The sequence below is a fragment of the Arachis ipaensis genome, chromosome B05, assembly GCF_000816755.2.
Source record: "Arachis ipaensis cultivar K30076 chromosome B05, Araip1.1, whole genome shotgun sequence".
Lineage (NCBI taxonomy): Eukaryota > Viridiplantae > Streptophyta > Magnoliopsida > Fabales > Fabaceae > Arachis > Arachis ipaensis.
Window position 1 is genome coordinate 112483826 of NC_029789.2, and position 6277 is coordinate 112490102.

At 35.1% G+C, this 6277-nt stretch overlaps 1 pseudogene; it reads left to right on the plus strand.

The window, feature by feature from the left end:
* Positions 1–6277, plus strand: part of LOC107640891 — a 13896-nt pseudogene that overhangs the window by 3614 nt on the left and 4005 nt on the right.

A 6277-nucleotide genomic window follows, 5' to 3' on the forward strand; every position in this document is an offset into this window, starting at 1 on the left:
GAGAAAGAGAGAGAGAGAGAGAGAGAGAGAGAGAGAGAGAGAGAGAGAGCTTCGTTCATCTTGCTCATTTCACCAGAGAAGAAAGAAAGAGAAAGGTAAAATTCAAAAGCAAATGTCTAATCACCCTAACCAAAGTAATCTAAGCTAAGTCAGAGGATAAAGGTGATTTATTTCTATTTGCATGCAATTTAGTTTCTTTACTCCTTCTCCAATTTTCTACAACTCCGATTTGGGATAAATGAAGAAAGTATTTTCTGATAATCACTGCTGTGAATTAAAGGCTAAAATTGTTTCTTGGGGACAAAGCACTATCTCAAGGGTTTGGATTTGGGTTTACCACTGAACAACTTTTTCCCTACTGATCTGAAGTCTTCGGTCAAGAAAAAGAACATGTTTTGAAATCCCTAATGTGGGGGTTTATTGAAGAAAGTGAGTTGACAAGCATCAGAGGCTCAAGGATCGATGAGTTGACTAAGGAGAAATCCAAACAGCAACTTGGCAAGAGGTACAAAAAGAAAATGTTTTCATTTTTGAAAGACAAGGAGAAAGAACCAGAACTTGAGTTTGTTTGAAGAGCTTCTCTGTAAAGAGTTCATCAATTTTCGATAGTATTTTCTATGTTAAAGAAGCATTCTGCCAAGATAAAGAACTCAATCAAAGTTAGTTGAATCCGATTCAATTTATAGCAACAAAGGTTGTTAATGCATCAATTTCCTTTATGTTTTATAGTTTGTATTTTATTTTCAATGTATATCTTTCTGTAATTTCTTGAGAAGTAAAAGGCTGAAAGGGAGAAATCAAGAAAAAGCCTATGAATGAAAAAGGCTGAGTAAAACACTTGAGAGAAAAGCCTAGAGTGATTTCAGATTTCTTTAGGTTGTTTCATATGTCTTGTATCTTGTACTTATGAGGTACCCCTTTCTAAGTTGAGTTAGCACTTAGAGTGAAGAGTTAGGTATTAGAATAACCAAGTCAAGTTAGATAAGAACTTGAGAGAGAAAGGATTGAGTGAATCATGAGAAATTGGTGTATGTAATACTTTAACTATAGTAGAAATTCTACCAATATTGTGGTGAAGACTGGATGTAGGTTGCATTTCATAAGGCAACCGAACCAGGATACATGCCTGTGTTATTCTTCTTCTCTTTCTCTAAGTTATGTTTTTTTATATTTATGAGACAATATAGAATTGTCTCATAAAATTTCTGCTGCACAGTTCAAACAGATTTTAAGTGAAAGTTTGATATTAAAGGCTTGATCCATTAAAGCAAAAGGTAGGCCATAGATTCAACCCCCCTTCTCTAAGCCTTTTGTAACCTTCAAACACGTTATAGCTCAATGTTTTGAGTTTACTAGCAAAGATATAATTAACTTAGGTCCACCCATGTCAATTTTCAAGGATCTCAGTTCAGCATGCATGTTAAATAAGATGGTATTAATCAATTCAGGCAATTCTTTAAACATAATCCTATCTATTTTTATTACTAAAATTTAAATGGTTTAAGTATGCTTTTGTTCTTTGGATTTTTATAATAACATATTGTAACTTTGGACAATGTTACCAGGTGTGAAAGTGAAATTATGTGTGTGCTTTGTAATGTAGAGGGATTATAGAGGGTTATAGAGGGTTATCCACTAACTCCATATTTACTTGATTTGTGTTTTTGAGGTGGGGTTATAGAAGGGTAAGGTAATATGAACTGAGTTTTTTTGGATTGATGTAAATAGTATATCTCTTGCTTGAGTTTGGAGTTGATATCAATCTTAGGAACTATCGCAGTCAGGTACATGATAAATCACAATTCAATCTAGCGTATACTTTATGTTATAAGTAGTATTATATTTCTTCTATTGAAAGATCAATTTCTTTTGGTCACATTATATGGTTAACAGACTGCATTAATGCAACTTGTCAACATGGTCACTGGGAGGTAGTTCAGACCTTGATTTTTTTAAAGCCAATGTATGATCCTTGCTACCATCCATTTTTTATGTTTTAATATTTGATTTACAATGAGTTAGAACTTAATTTGAATTCAGATGTGAGAAAATGGTTATTAAATTGGACTACAGATTCATAAAGCAGACTATCTAAACGGACGTACCGCACTCCACTTGGCTGCCTTGAATGGTCATACCAGATGCATTCGGCTCCTCCTCACGGATTATATACCAAGCATCTCTGACTTTTGGAAATTATTGAAGTTAGATGATTGCAAGTTGACCTTAGAATTTGATTACAAGTACCTATCTTTTCCCTGATTCCTTTTGCAATCATGCATTATAAACTGTTGCACCGTGGTTGATTTTGTATTTAAATTTTTGTATACAAAGTGGTCTTCATGAGGTAATTAACAGAACTTCTGATGGAGACATCGCTGCTCTGCATATGGCAGCATTGAATGGGCATGCTAAAAGTGTGCATTTGCTCTTAGAATTGGGACCTTCTGTCTCTGAAGTTACTATGGAAGATGGAACTACAATTGACTTAATTGGTAATTATTTTAAGTTTTTGAATTAATGTGATAAAGTGATTTCAAATATTTGCTTCGGAAAGTTAGCAACTTAGAATAGTGGATTAAATTTTCTAGTACTACTCTTTGTTGATTGTTTCTATATTCCTGCATCACTCATCTTTGTTTCTAAAATTCAATCAGGTTATTAACCTTGATATTCCTAATTCTGCTATAGTAATGTAGCCTAAAAGATGTTTAGAAAGTTGTACGATATATTGCTTTGCCACCATTAACTTTTGTCTCCTTACTATCAGGTTCTGGGAGCACTCCCCTCCATTATTTTGCATGTGGTGGAAATGCACAATGCTGTCAAGTGTGTTTCTATTTCCTTTTAATTGAAAGATTTCTAGTAAAAATAAGTTATTTCTTTTTAACTTCATTGGTGATGTCAAATTGAAGTTCAATTGCCTTCTTAATTTGTGTATTATTTGTTTATTTCGGTTTCTGATTGCCAAAGGGGCTAATCTGAATCCTCAAAATGCAAATGGGTATTCATCAGCAAGTCTCTTGTTACTTTTGATGTTCAATGAATTTATCTTACTCCTACCCTTTGTCTTCTAACTTATTATGAAAATTATTAGGGATAACAAGTTAAATTGTTAGATCACCTTGCTTTTGACCAAAAATTTATCTTTAACTTATTATGATATTACTGAATCCAGAGGATCAGAGTTTCTGAGTTTTCAGATGGTCTTTTTTGTAAACTTATACTTCAAGTAATTAGTATTAGTCTTGTCTAGCTCCACTGTGGTGTATGGTAGTACTTGAAATATGTTCATTGCTTATATCATCATAGTTTAAATGCAGCCATCATCAATTCATCATCATGGTATTATCCATATAATTTGGATTTGCTAGTGCCTTCTCTTCTTTCAATTAGTGTTACACTTCATGTATTATATTATCAACATTCCTTTGATCTCTTCTGATAATTGTAATAAAAATCAGTTAAACCTGTCTCTAATTTCTTCTGCCAATTATTTAATAGATGGACCCCCTTGATGGTTGCTTGTTCATGGAATAGAAAATGGCTTGAGGACATCTTAAAAGAACCTCCATCAAAGAACTTAGAAGTTCTTCCTTCACCATATCTCTCTCTTCCACTTATGAGCATTGTCAAAATTGCTAGGTATGTGTTCATAGAACTATCCTAACTAAACATGGGAGATTCAACCAATGTAGACATTTTTATTTTACATGTACATTTCTGAGAGTAAACATTAGTCTTGAGAATACTGCAAAAGTTTAACATTGAATTTTATCCACTTGATTGTGTTAAGCTACTTATCTAGGCCTCAAACTTTGTATATTCTATGACTTACCAATACTAATCTACCTTCTTTTGGTGTTTATGCATAACAGAGAATGTGGATGGAAGACAAATGAATGAGCACCATGTCTAGATCCATGTGCGGTTTGTCTAGAAAAGAAGTGTATGGTTGCTATAGAAGGTATTCTCCTCTTACATTGAAATGACAAATAAAACATTTGATCCTTTAATAAAAAAATTTGTAAAGAGAATAGGTTATAATAAAGAAAAATGGCCTAAACTATTGTAATTAGTCAGTTTTTTATAAGCCCATGTATGAAATTGCGGCGGTTCAAAATCGTTGCAATTTTTTTAAAAAACCTTACATAGATTTGCGGCGGTTGTGCCTATAACACCCTATCACACAGAGCTTTACACCTAGGATGTAAAACAGAGGTGGCGAGGCGCTACGACCTCTATTTGTAAAATCTTATATATAATATAAGAGAAAGAAAATTTTATCTAGGAGCCTTTGAAGGAAAGTTTAAAGCAAGGCGTTAAACAGATAAGCGCATCACTCGCGTAACCGATAAGCGTAAACCGGAAAGAAATAAGAGTAAAACAAAACATAGATATATAAAAGAAGAGTTCCAAGATACAGATAATAGGGCTCCTGACCCGACTTGTGAAGTTAAAACCGGACAGAGCATGTAAACATATATATATATATACACACACACACACACACACTGGAATCCCAAAAATGACCCAAAAGACTGTTTACGGAACCTACTTCTCCAAATCAACCTCTAAGAGGGGTTAAACATAATATATACATTGGAGATATGAAGTATCTACACATATATCAAAACCCAAAATAGAAACCCAAGAGACTAGAATTCTTTGCTTCAGAACTTCAAGAATGCCTCAGCTAGATACCGCCTGACTTGCATCTGAAAATCACAAAATATGTATGGGGTGAGAACCAGAGGTTCTCAGCTTGGTAACAGTGCCCACATAACAAACATATAATGTCTTGGGAAAGCCGAAGGCAATCCTAGAACTTTCGACAATAAATTCAAACTTAAAACCAACATTTAAGATCATAAAATAAGGCAAGGTATCTAAAGGGTTCTAACTTTATCTCAATTCTAACTTAATCCTTAAAAATCATCGCCTTTCCTCCAATCCTCTGAAACACCAGAAGAATCACACAGACAAAGCAAACACAAGTAGAATACAGGTACGACAAGAAAATCATATAGCAAGTTAGTATAGTAATTTCACAAAGGCAAACCCAACTAATGCAAACTCAAACAAGACAAACAGATGCATATGATGCATGCCTTTCCTACTGGCCATGAGCTCACGTGTCGGTTATCTTGCCAGAACCCGACACACCCGGATACCGTCTCTCTGACATCCCTCCACACTCTTAGGATATAGTGCCTGTCACACTCTCAGGATATAGTGCACGTCACACTCATGGGATATAGTGCCCGTCGCATTTCCTGGGATAAAGTGTTCTCACACTCTTGGGATATAGCGCCCGCCATGCTCTCGTGATATAATGCCCGTCACACTCATGAGATATAGTGTCCGGCACACTTTCCAGGGTAAGGTTCTCCCATACTCTTGGGATATAGCTCCCGCTACGCTCTTAGGATATAGTGCCCGACACACTCATGGGATATAGTGCCCGACACAGCTTACAACAGAGAGAAAACTCAACATACTCATCATCAACAATCTTAATCATATTTTCATTATCATGTTCATTCAAAATCAATTATCATTATTCTCACATTCAACTTTTCCAGCACCCTTCAATAACAAATCTTCACTTTACAACCTCCCTCAACATCAAATTAATTCATCCAATGAGTTTACCCATACTTCATAGCCTAAAAACCAACTACCAGGCTTTAAATGAGAGTTATAAAGGTTTTGAAAGCTAGAAGAATGGTTTAAAAATATAAAAAATTCATATTTCAGAAAACAGAGGCTGTGCATATGCACACCCCTGCCGTGCGTACACACACGGCTAAAAATGGACGGTCGCGTACGCGACTCCCTTGGCTCACGTACACGAGTTTTCAACTCGCATGGAATGCTTGCGTCGTGTGTATTCCTTGCGTACGCATGCTTAGTAGAAATCTCAAAAAGCTACTAAGTCCATAATTTCTATTATGCACACCGAATTTCGGACGCGCATAACATTTTTATTTTAAATTATTTTCCTCTATTTTTAAAACGGTGTAAATCTCTCGGACCAAATTTTCTTTCAAGTTAAGTTTGATAAAATTCGGAGGTCTGGAGGCCAGGTTATGCTCCACCAAAGTTGGCCAAAAATAAGAGTTTTTATAAAAATGCCAAACCTCAACTTTCAAAACTTATCAACTCAACCCCCTTTTAAACTTACCAAAACTGCCTCAACCAAGCTCAGCCCTACCTCAACACTCCTCATTTATTCCACAACACATCAATTCACAATTCTTATCAGTTTGCTCAA